Raw genomic sequence first — 15,622 nt, 5'->3', positions numbered from 1 at the left:
CCCGCCTCGGGAGCCCGGGGCTGTGGGATGGAGGTTGGGGCGATTCCTATCGCGTAGTTCCCGCCTGTCCTCGTTTTTCCTCCGCTTGACGTCTCGGCTGGTGCCGCTCCGCTGCTGCTGTTCCCATCCCCCTCCGCGGAGGGAGAGGGACGTGCCTGGAATACGCGGCTCTTCCGTGGTGTCTCCGTGCCCTGAGGGGACGGGGGAGGCCCCCGGGCCACGCTGGGGACACAAAAAGAGCTGGAAAGGAGCTGGGAGAGAAGTGAGGTCCTTGTGCTCGCGGGGTGCTGTGAGGGGGGAGTGGGCTCGGACGGAGCCGGGCTGGGGGAGAGGGGCTGGGGCGTGTGAGTGGAATGTGCTCCCTCAGGAACACCGAGGAGTGCCTGAAGTGCTCATCCCAAATGATTATCTGCATCTACGTGGCGTTGTTAGGAAACGTGTTAAAGGGGAGGGAGTGGAGGTGGCGGTGTAATATGGTTCCCTGCCTGCTTGGTCCCCCGAAGATGGAGATGAGCTTAAAATACAAAAAGGGGTGGACGTACTGGAGGGCTGTGGAGGTGAATAAGCAAAATGCAGTTTGGTAAAAGCTGTTCCTTAAGATACTGCATCTGCCTGCAGGATGGAGGTCTCCCAGGGCTGCATAGGTGGTCTTGGGCTTTAAGCAGGTGTTGTGAGGCAGGTGAAGGACTCAGCGATGACCTTAGCGCTCAGTGCCTCCGAGAACTGTTGAACTGCAAGGATGATGCTCATAGGAATCAACGGGAACCTTTGTTTGAAGTGTTGTGTTGTATATACAGGAGGTTTACCACATAAATAGCAGCAACTGTGGAAGGGACCTGGGAGAAGGATCTCTATTGCAAAATGCCCATTTAAACATCTCTAGTGTCAGGGTGTCCACATTTTGCCGTCTATAGGAGATGTTTATGCAAAGTCAACTTTGTTGTGCTGAGATCATGCTGTCCTTCACATGCCGAGCATTGTGTGCCCTTTACAGTGTTGGTTCTGCATGTTCTCTGGCCATGTTCTTCTTGTGCATGTCCTCCTCCACCAGCTCCATTCTGCTTGGGTCTGAGAAGCAGAAGGACAAAGTGTTGATTCCCCTTTTACATGTGAAGGCTCCTTTCTGTCACCCAGAAGTACTTTGAACCTGACAGCATCAGGCTTAAATTTTAAAATCGCTGTAAAGAGCTCTCTGGCACTTTCCATAGCCAGAACAATGTGAAGGCATTTAATATTAAGAAGATCATTTTAAGACTGCATTTTAGGTATATTCCGTTTGTTACCACAGCTTTGGTTGCTACATTCCTGAAAAATTACTGGCAGTGAGGATCAGTGAGTTTTTTGTTTTGGTGCTTATGACTTAAGATGAATTGTCAAGGTGCCAGCCATTTCAAAGGTAGAGAATATTTTGGACTAATTATTTTATTTTCACAAGCATTCTTTTCCCCTAAAATATCTCAACAAAAATATACATAACAGAATGGAATGTTGTTTGTAAAGTTAGCAAGCTAAATAGTAAGAGGGTGAGACACCCTTGCACTGAAATTCCTAATTTCCAAGCAAAGGTGATGTTTATTGACTCTTCCCAGCAGCCATTCAACTCCTGGGTTGTTCCTGTAATCTTTAGTAACATTTTTCATTGTTTAAAAAAACCTGCCAGAACAGTGTCTGCTCAAATGTTTTGAATGTGTCCTCTGAAATGTTCTTAGCTGTGAGTCATATATGAAAACATTCTACTGGTGGAGGTGAAAAAGCAGCACAGAGAAATGAACACTAAGGCTAAAGTCTACTGAAGTTGATATGAAATCTCATTTTGATCTTTAGAAGTCAGATGATGCCTACAGGTTTCTGTGGGACTGAGACTCTGAATTTTTATTTCCAGTTTATTTAATTGGTGTGTAAAATGAATGTATACCAATGTTTTTTTTTAATTCACCAACACAGTAGCTCAGATGTATCTCTTGGAGCTCTGGACACTGGTGATTTTCCCTTATGTGAGTAAAATATAAAAGATTGCAGACTTGTATTTATATCCTTCCTGTTTCCTCCCTCTAGCTTCCTCATGCCAGCATCACTAGATAATAGTTGTGTAATAGATCTACATTTACAGTGTGTTCCACAGAGCGCTTTTCATGTGAGAGAGTGCTTCAAACTGCAGAGGGAAATCCCTGCTCCAGAGCTGAATTGTGGCTGCTGCTGGAGTGGGAATACTTCAGCAGTTCAGCTCAGAGGAAGTAAATACAGTTCTTCAGCTGAATTTAGAGAAGCTCTTTAAGTATACAAAACAATTCTTGAATATTCCCCCCTGCTCCCTCCAGTCCCTTTTCAAGGACAAGAAGGTTGTCAGCTATTCTTCTACCAAACTGCTGTGGAATTTTTTTGGTTTTTTTTAATCCTACTGATGGGGAATTCTGCTAGTCTCAGATGAGAGCATGTAAGATGAAAGCTGACAATTTGAAAATGAATGAATGCAAACATTGTTATCAGAGTTCTTTGCTGAAAATAATAAACAAGTGATGACAGGAAGCTGGATAATTCATCCATATCTTTAGAGTATGAATAATTATTAAAGTGATAGCAAGCTGTATAGGCTAAGACCCCAAAAGTGGAAGATGAAAGACCCAAAAGCAGGAATGATCACTTTTTAAAATGTTCTGGTCTGTTTGCTGGTAAGCAGGTTTGGGTTAACAGCTCTGCTACTGCTCTAAAAAAAAGTTGCAACAGGAGAGTTGTAGAAGCACAGGATATGTCAGTGCCTTCTCAGAGCTACTGTTTAGTTTCTTTTGTTGGCAGCTCTGTCAGGCAGATTTAATAAAATACTAATTTCTCATGGAAATGCCATTCTTGTTACAGGGAAACATGTAGGAGACTGGGTTGATATGAAGTGCATGTTGTGTCTGCCCTGAGTCCACAGAAAGCACCTCTGCAGACAGTCTAGTCCAGTAGGCTGCCCTCCAAGCAGGGTCAGCTGGAGCAGGTTGCTCAGCACCATGGCCAGACTGTTCTCAGTTGTCTCCCAAGATGGACATTCCAGCCTCTCTTGGCAAAGCTAGTCCAGTATTTGACTGCTGTTGTGGTACTAAAATAATGTAATCTTTTGTTGACAGGAAATTTTCTGTATTTCAGTTTGTGCCCATTGCCTGTTGTACTTTGATGGGGCACTGTGCTGAGAGGAGTCTGGCTCCATCTTCTTTGTTATCCCCACCTGGTATTCATTCACACACCCTGACAAGGCTTCCTCTGAGCCTTTTCTGGATTGAACAATCCCAGCCCTCTCAGCCCTTTTTCCCATGTCACATTTTCCAGTCTGGTAGTGATCTCTCTTTACTCATTCCAGTGTGTGTCCATGTTTCTGTTGGATGGGGGAGCCAAAACTGGACACAGCACTTTGGGTAGGTCTAAGTTCCACTTAGAGTAGAGAGGAAGGATCACTCACCTTCCTTGAGCTCCTGGCTGTGTTTTTCCTCACACAGCCTGGGGTGCTGTTGGTAGCCTTTGCTGCAGGAGCACATTGCTGTCATGGGCAATTTGTCCAGCAGGACCCCAGACTCTGTTCTGCAAAACTGCTTCCCAGCCTGTTGACTCCAGCTTAACCTGGTCCAAAGAGTTGTTTTTTCTCAAAGTGTAAGACTTTAATTTCTCTTTATTGAATTTATGAGGTTCTTGTTTGCCCATTTCTCCAGCCCAGTGAGATCCATGGAATGGCACCACAAGCACCTGGCATAGTGACAGCTCCTCCTGGTTTTGTGTCCTCTGCAGCCTGGGGAGGTGCACTCTGATCCACCATCCAGGTCACTAATGGAGATGTCAAACATCTGAACAATCAACTTTTTATCCAGTGAGGCAGAAGTGCACGATTAATTTTTTGCATAACTGGTTGCAGTACTTTATTCTTTTCCCATGTTTATAAGCTTGCAGTTGGTTTTGAACCTAATTTTAAGAGTCAGGAGTACTTTTGTCAAAACTTTGAACAGGTAGCAGCAAAAGTTGTTCAGTGAAAGTGGTTCAAGCAGGACTTCAGACAGAAGTAACAACTTGTAACATTTAGTTCACTGTCTGTACATCAATGTAAGAAAATACAAATACATATCATGATAGCATCATAGAATGGCTTGAGTTGGAAGGGACATTAAAGGTCATCTTGTTCCAGCCCTCCTGTAAGAGTCAGGGACACCTTCCCCTACACCAAGTTGCTCAAAGGCTTATCCAGCCTGGCCTTGAACACTTCCAGGGAGGAGGCATCTGCAGCTATCTGGGCAGCCTGTGCCAGTATTTTACCATCCTCACAATAAAAAAATTTCTTCCTCATATCTAATCTAAACCTGCCCTCTTAGTTGGAAACCATTCCCCCTTGTTCTGTCACTATGTGCTATTGTGAACGGTCCCATTCCAGCTCTCTCATAGGCACCTTTTTGGATTATCTGAGTGCTTTTCAGACAGAAGGTTGGCAAAATAAGCTAAGCCTGGATGTTGGTGACAGCTCTGCACTAACTCATCATGAACACTTCTCACACTAAATCCATCTTCAACCTGGATGCTCTGACTCACCAAGTGTGTTCAGTGTCCGTGCTGAGCGTTCCTGTGCTGCTGAATAATGCACTTCCTGTTTTGACACATGGTGTGTGTGTGTCAGCAAACAAGTGTGAAATCTTTCCTACTGCTGTTGTTTTCCTGCACTACACTCTGTTCTAAAAACACTCTTTTAAGAAAAAGCTAACACTGGCACTTTGTAAGAAGTTTGACATTGTGCAGTAGCTGAAGAAATTGGCTCATTGGTTTCTTTTCCACCCCTGCCCACTCACTATAAAATATATTTTAAAGTGATTTATGAAGGAAGAAAACACAGTAAAAGACAGTAACAGTGTGGTCATGACCTAGAGCTGTTGCTTGGTTATTAGTACCCCATTGTGCCTGTAGGAAAATACTTGAAGAAAGCTATTCTCAAACATCTCACAGAAGATCTCCTGTTAGTATCTTCCAAGTGAACACTTACCTGATGTTGCAATTGCTGCTTGCACCATACTTGATTTGTAGTGTTTTCACAGGACAGTGGCCTGTGGTCTTGTGAGTTTGGTTTGTGTATGTTTGGTGTAATATGTTTGTGTGGTAGCTAGTACATTTGGATCTTAAATGTTGACATAAGACAAGATTTGAGTCTTAGCATAGTGAGTGTTTTTCAAGAGCTGGGAAATGAGTAAAGATGACCTCCAAACATTTCCTAGCTACTGCAATAGGAGGAAAATGCTTTACTTGGTGTGCTCCCTAAGCATCTTCCCACTGTCTTTCAAATCAGTAGTTCCTGTATAACCAGCACAGGAGTGTGCCTTTCAGGCTCACAGGTTTAGGGAAGTACTGTTCTGGCAGATTTGCTGGAAGGGCACACTGACAGCATCCATCAGTCCTTGTTAAGTCAAAAAGCTGCCTGAATTGTACACTTGGCCTCCCACAACCTACAGCCTGAAGATACACTATGTGGGAAGTATTTGCTAACCCAGAATGTGAAATATGCCAAAGTAATTGATTACTTACAATATGTGATATTTGATTTAAATAAAACAGTTTTTAAGATACTTTTATTTTGATAGTAATTTAACTACTTCTCAACTTCTTTTGATTTACTTCAGCTTTTTAAGAGCTCTGTGGATTAATTGGACTTGTATACCAGTGAAAATGAAAGTAAAACAGATGATACATTGAGTAGAACTTTGGTCATTCATATATTCTGATATGGGTCTGCTAATTTGAATCAATAATGCTTAATTGTCTTACAAGAAATGCTGTCCCTTTGGCTGGAATAGGTTATTTTGGGAGCAATTTGATTGGAAATGGGATCTCTAGCCAGTATCATGGTGTCTGGACTGTGCAAACACACAGAAGGACAGTGACCTCTTTCATTTAAAGAGGTAAAGAGGTGATGCTGTGATTAAAATGAACAAATATTTGGAGAAGAGAGAAGGATCAAAACAAATGGAAGGACTTGCTCAGGACACAAACCTGCTGAGTGACCTTAGCTTTGCAACTTAGCTTTGGCCAGGAAGCAATGCTTAGGTTCTTTTTAGTACTCCTACTAAAAGAAGAAAAGCAAAGACATTTCTTGTGAGCTTTAAGTGCAGGATGGCAGCTATAAACAAGTGCCTTGGAAAGGCCTCTGATGTCCTCAGGGTAGTTCTAGACAGGCCTCTAAAATGGCTGTCAACTTCCTTCTCTAAGGATGTAAGACAATTTTCTGTAACTGTAAAATCGCTTTGTAAAGCACTTAATTTTCTTGTAGGAAGCTTTGTTCAAAAGTTGATAATGTATTCAGAAATAAGTTACTTGCAGTTTGTGTAACAGGATAATATTCTGAAGGAGTGTGATTGCTTCTGTTGACTAAGTATGTGTATAGCAGATGGATAGCCCAAGAATTTCTGCTGTTCATTCTCTCCTGTATTGAAGTAGCAGCTTTGAATAATATAATGATGGTTTCTGTTGAGACACAGCTGCTCTGGAATACACAGAACTGTCTTCCTGAGTTGTGAAACTGACTTCTTTGTAACTAAGGCAAGCTACTAGGCTTTACCCTTCCAAAACATGGAAACTGTTTTTAAAAAGAACTGGTTTTTAATAATCCAAATTGGCTCCAACTGCTTTTAGGCTTATGAAATTACTTAATTTGGCTCTATATCTCTTCAAGATTTTATTTTAATACTTTATCTAATTAACCTAAATCTAGACATTATTCTAAGCCATCTATTCCTCAAATATACTACTACTCTTTTAACTTTATTTTCCTTTTCTTATTTTGCCTAGAACAAGGAAAAACTATTTTAAGGAATTGATAAGAGCTACTAATCAGAAGAGCTCACTGAAGAGGTGCTGATATCATTTACATTTTAGAAAAGTCCAGTCACAAATAATGATGCTGACTCTGGTCTGAAGTGATCCAAGAATCGCTGAGGAAAAAATGAACTATATAAAAATACAGAATTTCAGTAATTCTCCATTGAAGTTCTTAATTGTTATTTCTTTGAGGGAAAATTTTCAGTAGTTTATTGTACCCTGCCTCATTTTTCTATGGCATCATATATGGTATATGTCCTCTATTTTTCTGTTTGTTGAAGTGGTGAGCATGGTGTTATAATTTAGTCTCAAGAAAAGACCTGAAGCTTGAAGGTGTTTCTTGTGAGGTTTCGTTTTTCTCTTGACACTGTTTATTAAAACTCTTCAGGAGATGCTTAATTTTTCTGACATGTTCCTATATTTCCTTTTTCTTGCCTAAAGTAGTGCTAAGTTGTCTTTGCTTTTAGTTTTTTGAAAGGTAATTTCATCACTGCACCTCTCTTGTTTTCCCTAGCTGTCTGGCCAGGCTAAATTTCATGTAAGGGCATTTGAAGAAAGCTTTTTTATAGCTCAAAGTCTTCAACAGAATTGTCTTGGAGACCTGTAGATTCATACAAATCTCTGGTGCTTTTCAGGTGTTATAAGCTAACACAGTTGAGGAGAGGAAGCTCACCATTTTTCTGCCCCTTGAAAGGAGAGCATAGTTCTGTAATGGTTCTCCCCACCTAATCGGGTAGGACTCTTTTTATTTTATATTTCTTGAAACTCTTTTTTTTTTTCTTCCCCCTAATTTTGTGACTTCATGTACTTGATAAGATTTTTACAAATCCATTTTTAATTCCCTCCTGCTCGTGACTGAGTTAATTTGAAAAGATACACAATGTAGGTTTTTATGTTTTTTTAAAAATCACATTTTATGTGGGAAGGAGTTACTTTCAGCCAAGATACTTTAACACTGAGGATGCACACAGAGATCTGTCAAGTCAGGATATATAGTTAAAAGTTTCCTCTGTAGGAATTTGTACCAGTTAGACCCAGTTAAGTACTTTATATCAAGTACAGAAAGAAAATGGATGTTCTTTACAGAATTGCAAACCTGTGTAAATGATGCTTGTTTCTGTTGTCTGTACTGTTTTCTATAAAAATTAGTTTTTAGAAACTTGGAAAATTCATGTTAACAGGAGTCTGGAGAATAGCTAATGATCTTACTTATATAACCAAATACTTCTTCCTTCAATTGACTTTTTTGAAGTCTCACTTTTACTCTAATTTCCAATAACCAAATGATAGCTATACAAACTGTTTCTTACTATTTTCTGGTACATCTGAACTAGTTTCATCCATGCAGTTACTGTGGGCTAGAAACATTTTGAATAATCTTGTGATCTGAAAGTGATTGTGTTTTAGTTTCCATTTTTATTTGGAGCTCCTTAGGGTTGAATCTATATAAGTAAAGAAGGAATTTGGCCAGTGTTGTAGTGTGAGAACTGGTATGCTGAAAGTGTAATGTAAGGCTAAAGATTTGGAGAAGAATAAAGGCTTACATTTTTTTCAAAACTTCAGTCATGAAAGAAATGTGTAATTCAGTTTTTCAGCATTGGTCTTGTACCAGTTAGAAAAACTTGTGGGCAGCATCAAGGTGGTATTTGGAATTTTGCACACTGGCCATTAGACTTTGGCCTAACATCCTACACCTCCAAAGGAGCAGAAATGCAGCACGTAACACTTGTTATAAAAAGCTTTTTTGTTTTGGGAGAAACCCCTTTCTCCTGTGTTGAGTCCTCCTCTTAATTTTCTGATTAAAATGCTGAAGTAGTCTGGGGATTTTGCTGGATAGCTGTGGAGGAAAGACAATGTAGAAGACTGTTTCCATGCTTCTACTTTAAGTAAAATTTTAGTCAGATTTTTAACATACGTAATTGATTTTTCCCTTCCAGCCAATGGCTTGTTGATGCAGAAATAGTATCCTGACTAATCCACTATGGAATAATGTACATCAGTTAATGTGACTTTTAAAAAGTGCATTCCATATAAAGATCTTGGAGTTGTTTTTAAAAAACTGAAGTGGGCAGTGAGGTGGACTTGGTTGATAGTTTATTCATATTACTGAATGTTTTTTGGAGATAAGCCTTACCAGGAACTCTTGCAAGAAAGACTGAAGTCCTTATGCAGATAAGGAACTGGGCAAGATAAAAAACAAACATCAAGATTTAGTAGCCAGCTTTTCTAATGGAGGAAGATTGGTGTTAGGATTCTGCTGGCATCCTGGTGATATTCAGCTGTTTGAACAGCCTGGGAGAAAATGTAAGTGCTGAGATGAAGCAGTTTCCTTGATGATACTAAGATCATTGAGGTATTACAGATGTAGCCAAAGTGTGAACCATTAGAGAAAAAAATAGTGAGAGACTTAATGGGTGTTAAAATATATTACATTCAGTATAGATAAGTGCAGTGTGATACAGTTTTTAGGTATGGTGGAAAGAAAATTAATCTTAGTCTTATATATATATAATAACTGAGTTAGAAGTGATCATCATTGGTCAGTGGGATCTCAGGACTAATAGTGAATATTTTGTGTGGGTGGTCAGGTTAATGTTAACAAACACAGGACAGAAGTGTTGGGAAGGGGGAGAATGGAGAACTCAGTACACAGCAGTTAAAATCCATGGTTTCTTCTCTCAAGTAGTATGAGTTACTCTTAATTCCTCCCTTCTCTCATCTTGAGAAAGGGTTTAGTAGAACTGGAAGATGGCTACAGAAGGGTGAGAATGATTAGAGAGATGGAATGTCTGTCTTCAAGGAATGGTTCAAAGAGTCTCTCCAATATGAAGATATGTGAGAAGTATGTAGGAGAAGGAGAGGGTTCCCTTTTTTGCTTCCAAAACAAGAACAAAAGGGTTTCAAGTCAGTTGAAAAGTCAAAATCAAAGAGTATTTCTTCACATAGTTCTGAGCCTATGAAATATCTCACAACAGGATGTTGCAGTGCTAAAACTCAGGTCAACAGCAGCCCGAGTTTGTGAGTGAGAAACACCCTGTGGTGTTAAATTCCCATTATTAAATTCCCATCTCTGGCTCAAGAAGTCTAGTGAGACTTTTGGATCAGTAACTTTGTTCTTGCCTTTTTTCGAGTGCCATCCTCTTTCTGATATCATCAGAGAAAAGACAGTGGCAGAGAGGGGATTTTTGGTCTTATCTGGTATAGTCATTCAGATCTTCATATGGAAATGTATTTGATGTCTGAGTTAGCAAAGATGAATTCATTAAATTAAGGTAGGAGAGTACTTCTGCAGACAGTGTTAAATTCAGGTTTCTGCTCGAACCTTGGCTAGCTTCAAAGCTAATCTGAGTTTCTCAGAGTCCTGCCAAGTTCTGAAAGTTTTTGAGGGTGGAGATTCTGTCACCTTTCTGGGCTGCTGTTCCAGCGCTTACCAAGTCTTCTGATTGAAATATTTTTTTTATGTCCAGCTGGAACTTTCTCTAGTGACACTTGTCAACTCAGCGTCCTTCCTTTTTGCTCTGTAACTCCGGAAGGTCTGGCTGGCTCTTATCTGTGACCTTCACCTTTCGGTGGTAGAAAGCTTTTATCAGATTGTGCTGTTTCCAGCTCCCAGAGCCTTGCCTTCTGCAGCAGCAGAAACAAACCTGCCCCTCTCAGCTTCTCTTGGACTTTTTTTTTTAATCCTCCAGCCAGCTCACTGTCATGGTGGCAGCCTTCTGGACTCTGTCCAGGTTGTCAGCATCTCTTTTTTAGTGGGAGGCAAGGAGTGACCTGAAAACCAGACTCAGTATTCCAGATGAGTCTGCATGAGTGCTGAGCATTACAATCACTCCTCTCAACCCATTGCCTTTAGTCTTGCTAATGCAGCCTGGGATGGGGTTAACTTTCATTGCTGTGAGAGCTGTTGCTGATTTATGTCCCACCTGCTGTCCATCAGGACCTCTGCATCTTTTCTTGCAGTGGTGGTCCTAGCCAGTTATTCCACAACCAGTGCTAAAGGCTAGAGTGGTTTTGTGCCAGATATTGGGCCCTGGTGTTTGCCTTGATTATGTTTCATAAAGTTCTTGGTGTATTTCTCCAGTTTGTCATTTTTTCTGAATGGCAGCTCTGACACCCATTTATCAAGCACTCCACCAGTTTGCCCTCTGTGTGTTCTGTAGTGGAGATGGTTGAAGATGACATGTTTGTTGGAGTTGATAACATTACTGGAGACAAGCAGTAGTTGTAATTGGCCACCAGGAAGCTTTGGATCCACTGACCATTATTCTTAGAGCCTGACTAGTCAGTCCCTAACCCATCTTGTATTCAGTCCATGTCTCCTGTTTGGCCACAAGTGAGACAATGTCAGAAACCTCACTGCTATTGGCATGAGGGGCTGCCAGTGTGCTCCTGCCATTCAGAGACAGTTCATCACTGAAAGCAAGCAATGTTGTCAGGCTTGATTTGCATGTGACAGATCTGGGCTGGTTGTTCCTAGTCACCTTTGTAAGATTGGAAATGGTTGGGGGTTTTTGGTTTTGGTTTGTTGTTTTTTTTTTTTTTTCCCGTAACTTTCATAAGAACTGAGATGAGGCATGGTCTGCTAGTCGCCTGTAGGTTTTGTGATCTTCCAGGTTCTCTTTTTGGAGTAGAGGCACAAAACTTGCCCTTTTCAGACACGGACAACTTTTCTTGTTCACTGTGGCATTCCAGCAATGGTAGCAGGAGCTCTCTCCTTTCCTCCCTGCTGCTCCTATGTACCTGTGTATCTTCAGCTTGCTTTGGACTTCTGACATGAGTGAAACCTCTCTCCCCAGACTTGCTCATACATCATCAGGAAGGCTTAAGACAAGACCTTACCAGTAAAGACAAAGAAGGCATTTAGAAGTAAAACCCTGTTGTCCTTGGTAGTTGGGTCACAAACTTAATTCTGTAGATGCTTTTCATCTTCCTTAAGCTGCTGATGTTTGTAAGGCCCTGGTAATTGCAATTTCTTATTTGAAGTCTAGCTGAATTAAGTGGATGTATATGCTGGCTGTGATGGTAATGAGAGCTGCATTTCTAGCTGTAGCTCAGAAGGCTTTTGTCGCTGGACAACTACAACACCTCTGCAAAGAAGATCTCTCCACAGTCCATGTTTGTTTTGTCCTGTTGTACTCTATCCCAAGCAGAGAGCCCTTCAGCAGTGTCTGTGTTCAATTTGTTTGCAAACCCCAGGTGCTCAGTGAGTGACTGTGTCTGTTGTAGAAGCTGCAAGTGTGCAACAGGCTGAAACTTTGCCACATTCCCAAAATGCCATTCAGCTGCTTAATAGAATTCAAGGTGCTACAATGAGCATAAGTCCAGTCTGGATGTCTGACTTCCAACAACATAAATGCCACTGAACTTTTTAAGCTTTGATCACTATAATTAATAAACTTCTATGAGGGGAAAATGGTCTGCATTCTCCTCTCCCTTTTCATATTGTTAAAGGCTGGATAGATGGTATGCTCTTATCACAGGTTTTCTAAAGGCGTTTTTCTGTGAGTCTGTAGAGATAAGCAAGAGCTGAGGTGGGAGTGTGTTCAGCAGCTGTTTCTATATATTCAGTTTATGGAGAGACTACAAAGTGTGCACATGTAGATACATTCAGAAAACCTTAAGAAGAGAAGAAAAATTAATCTCTGTAAAATCTTGATAATGAGTGTAAAAGCAATATGCATTGTAGGACTCTGTGTAAAGGATTAGCTGGTTTAGAATCACAGAAGGGTTTACTTTGAAGGGAACTTGGAGATAATTTAATTCCAGCCTTCTTGCCATGTTCATTAAACCAGGTTGCTGGAAGCCCCCTTGAACACTTCCAGGGATGGGTCATCCACAGCTTCTCTGGATAACCTGTGTCAGGGCCTTTCCACCCTCACAGTAGAGAATTTCTTCCTCATATCTCATCTAAACCTGCCTCTGCCATTTTGAAGCCATTGCCCCTTTGTGCTGTCACTCCATGCCCTTGTGAAAAGTCCCTCTCCAGCTCTCTTGTAGCCCCATTAGGTACTGGAAGGTGCCATAAGGTCTTCCCAGAGCCTTCTGTTCTCCAAGCAGGACACCCCCAGCTCTCTGAGCCTGTCCCCACAGCAAAGGGGCTCCAGCCCTCTGATCACCTTTGTGGCCTTCTCTGGACTTGCTCCAGCAGGATCAGATCCTTCTTGTGTTGAGCTGGGTGCAGCATTGCAGGTGGGGCTTCAGAAGAGCAGAGTAGAGGGGGAAGATTGCCTCCCTTCACCAGCTGCTCACACTTGTTTTGATGTACTCCTGTATGCAGTTGGCTTAAAATTATTTATATTTCTTTAAATATTTATTTGCAGACTGATAATTAACACTTGAGAAGTGTGTACAGTTTGCAAAACATCAGGTTACAACATATGCAAGCATTTAATACTGGCTGGCTTTTTTTCTATTTTTAATGTGTTTTCAAAAAACTCAAGAAAATAGAATCACTTAGTAAGTGAATGGCTTGCTGAAAATTTTATTTTTATGAAAATATATTTAAATTCACTCAGCTTAAGGGTATTTCAAGTTACATTTTATATGGCTTATGAAAAGAAAGATTGCCTACAGTTGCCCAATTTGAATAGTTTTAGCCACTTCATTATTTGAGACCTCTGCCTTGCTTTGGTACCTGATTTGCATTCATGGGCAGGAAGAGGATTGTGTTTGGGCTGAAGGCCAGGTAGTAAACTTCACAGTTGAGTTCCCAAGTGTACATTTAAAAACTCCCCCTGACATCCTTAGCTCTGCAGTTTTCTCCTCCTTGCTCTCAGCTGAGTGATCAACGTGCAGCTCTCCTGGCAGTGCTTCCTCCTCTACCACCAGTTCAAGCTTGTATACCCAGAACAATCCTCATCTAAGTCTTGTCTCTACAGCTAGAGGTTGTTGGAGCATGTTCTGGGACAGCACACCACTTTTTTGGCCTTCTGAAAATAGTGTGAAGTAATTCCTGAAATGAAGAAAATATTTGGATCAGGTTAATCAGTTGTCTCTGCTTTTTTTGTTGGTGTTTAGCGCCTGGAAACAGTCACGCTACAGTTGCAGAAGCCTCCAGCCAAGCAGACTTTCCTTCACATCACAACAAAATTCTGATCTTGGAAAACTTGTGTTACTGGAATTTTACCCCTTGTGTACGTTGATCTAACTTCAGTCAAATTCCTTTTCACTAGTTTAAGTTTGACCTGGTTTAGTACATGCTTAGGTTGAATAATGTGTCTGCAGCTGTGGAAGCTGATGAACAAAAGAAGCAGAATCTATTTAGTGCCACTGGATTTAAATGTGCTGCCCAATAATATTTTACAACTCTCCTTTGTATCCTCTTGTATGCTCACCGTATGAGCCAACTGGGTGTGGCTTTTCAAGCTCTAACGAGTAGGACAAGTTGGTATTGTGCTTATACAGAACACATTCTGGTCAGTACTTGCTGCTTTATTTCAATTTTTCTAGTAGCTGATTTATTCTTTTTTTCCTTAAGGTAATGCTTCCCTAGGCTGAGTTCTGTAGGTTACTCTTTTCTCTAAATAATGACAGTTTAATCCAGGTTTGGTCACAGAATGGTACTGGCAGGAAAGATTCCAAGTCTCTAATAGGTTTTTGGCAATTAATGAGATATAAATCTTGCCTCTGTGTCTTAGTTTGAAAACGTTGGTGTTCACTGTGTTCTAACAATGGTACCTGAAAATCAAGTGAACTATAATTAAAAATGTTTAAAATTGCATTGTCCAGAACACTTTTTTATATGTTCTCCTTTCATAAACTTTCATTATGGGTGGAAAGAAATGCTCCTGTTGGTACAGTGCCTGTAACTTGTGAAGAGTTCTGCAGTAAAGCAAGCCAGTGCTGGGGAGCTGGGTCTTCTGGCACTTTGGAGCTGTAGGAGTAGTAAAAGAACCAGCAGATCAAGATGCAAATTCAAGCTAAAATCCTGCTTTGTAAGGAATGTAGTTCTAAATTTTGGCATTCACAGACTCTTTCTCTGTAAAGTAAGTGTAAAATCTGTACCTAGATATGATTCACAAATATTCTCATGAAAACTGCTGGCTCTATAATAAGAACTGCCTGTGCAAATTACGAAAATCTCTGGTAAAGTGTATTTACTGTCAGCTCCAGTTATGCAAATAATTTCATTGTACCTTTAATTTCCCTTGTTATGACACACTAAATTATGTTTCTCAATATGTTTACTTTTATTTACTTTCAGAGTATATAGTGGAAACATTTCAACTCAGTCTCTTCCACAGAAGACACTCAGATTGTTTTTATGCTAGGGGAAAAAAAAGATAAGAGAAGACCTATTGCACCTAGACATTCTAAATGATATATAGTGTTACCAGCTGAAATTGAAAGTTCAATTGTTCTAAATGTCATATGAACACAAACTGTGCCAGAACTCTGCATGCTGAAGAGACAGCGCAGGAAATGGGTGCTGTTACTGCTCTTGAGTGCAGATAAGGAACTAGGCAAAAGGGAGATTAAACACAGACTTTTTTCCCAACTGACTAGATCTGTGTCCAGCTGACTGCTCAAAATTTAACAAAAGCACTTTCTGTACTAAAAAAGGTACCTCAAATTAATACTAGCTTATGAAAGTCTTTATTGATGCAGATTTTCAGTGTGACATGGAAAGCTGATTAGCAAAATACTTGCAGAAATATTTTTTGGTGAACAGTAAGAAAGATGCAGTGGGGCAAAAAGAAGGGAAGAAGTTGTCTTAATGCTGTCTGGCATCAGGTCTTAGAGTTGGAAGTAAGTTTCCGTGTTCAGAAACATGAGATGTCAAAATAATGGCCTCCTAGAACAT

The 15,622-nt window shown here is 40.6% G+C and overlaps 1 protein-coding gene across 3 annotated transcripts in view; it reads left to right on the top strand.

Annotated features, from left to right (window-relative positions):
* Window positions 1–237: 237 nt before the first annotated feature.
* The window catches only part of MAEA (macrophage erythroblast attacher), a 48,627-nt gene continuing 33,242 nt past the window's right edge, over window positions 238–15,622 (top strand). The window contains exon 1 of one of the 3 annotated variants that reach the window (XM_031062711.1): window positions 238–262. The gene's annotated coding sequence lies outside the window, so the exon portion shown is untranslated. Of the gene's footprint in view, window positions 263–7,463; window positions 7,553–15,622 lie in introns of those variants that run through there. The other 2 variants (XM_031062710.1, XM_031062709.1) reach the window with 2 other exon arrangements.

Source organism: Geospiza fortis, unplaced genomic scaffold (genome assembly GCF_000277835.1).
Source record: "Geospiza fortis unplaced genomic scaffold, GeoFor_1.0 scaffold730, whole genome shotgun sequence".
Taxonomy (NCBI): Eukaryota; Metazoa; Chordata; class Aves; order Passeriformes; family Thraupidae; genus Geospiza; species Geospiza fortis.
The sequence above is the reverse complement of the archived record's forward strand: the minus strand, read 5'-3'. Positions and strand labels throughout refer to the sequence as shown.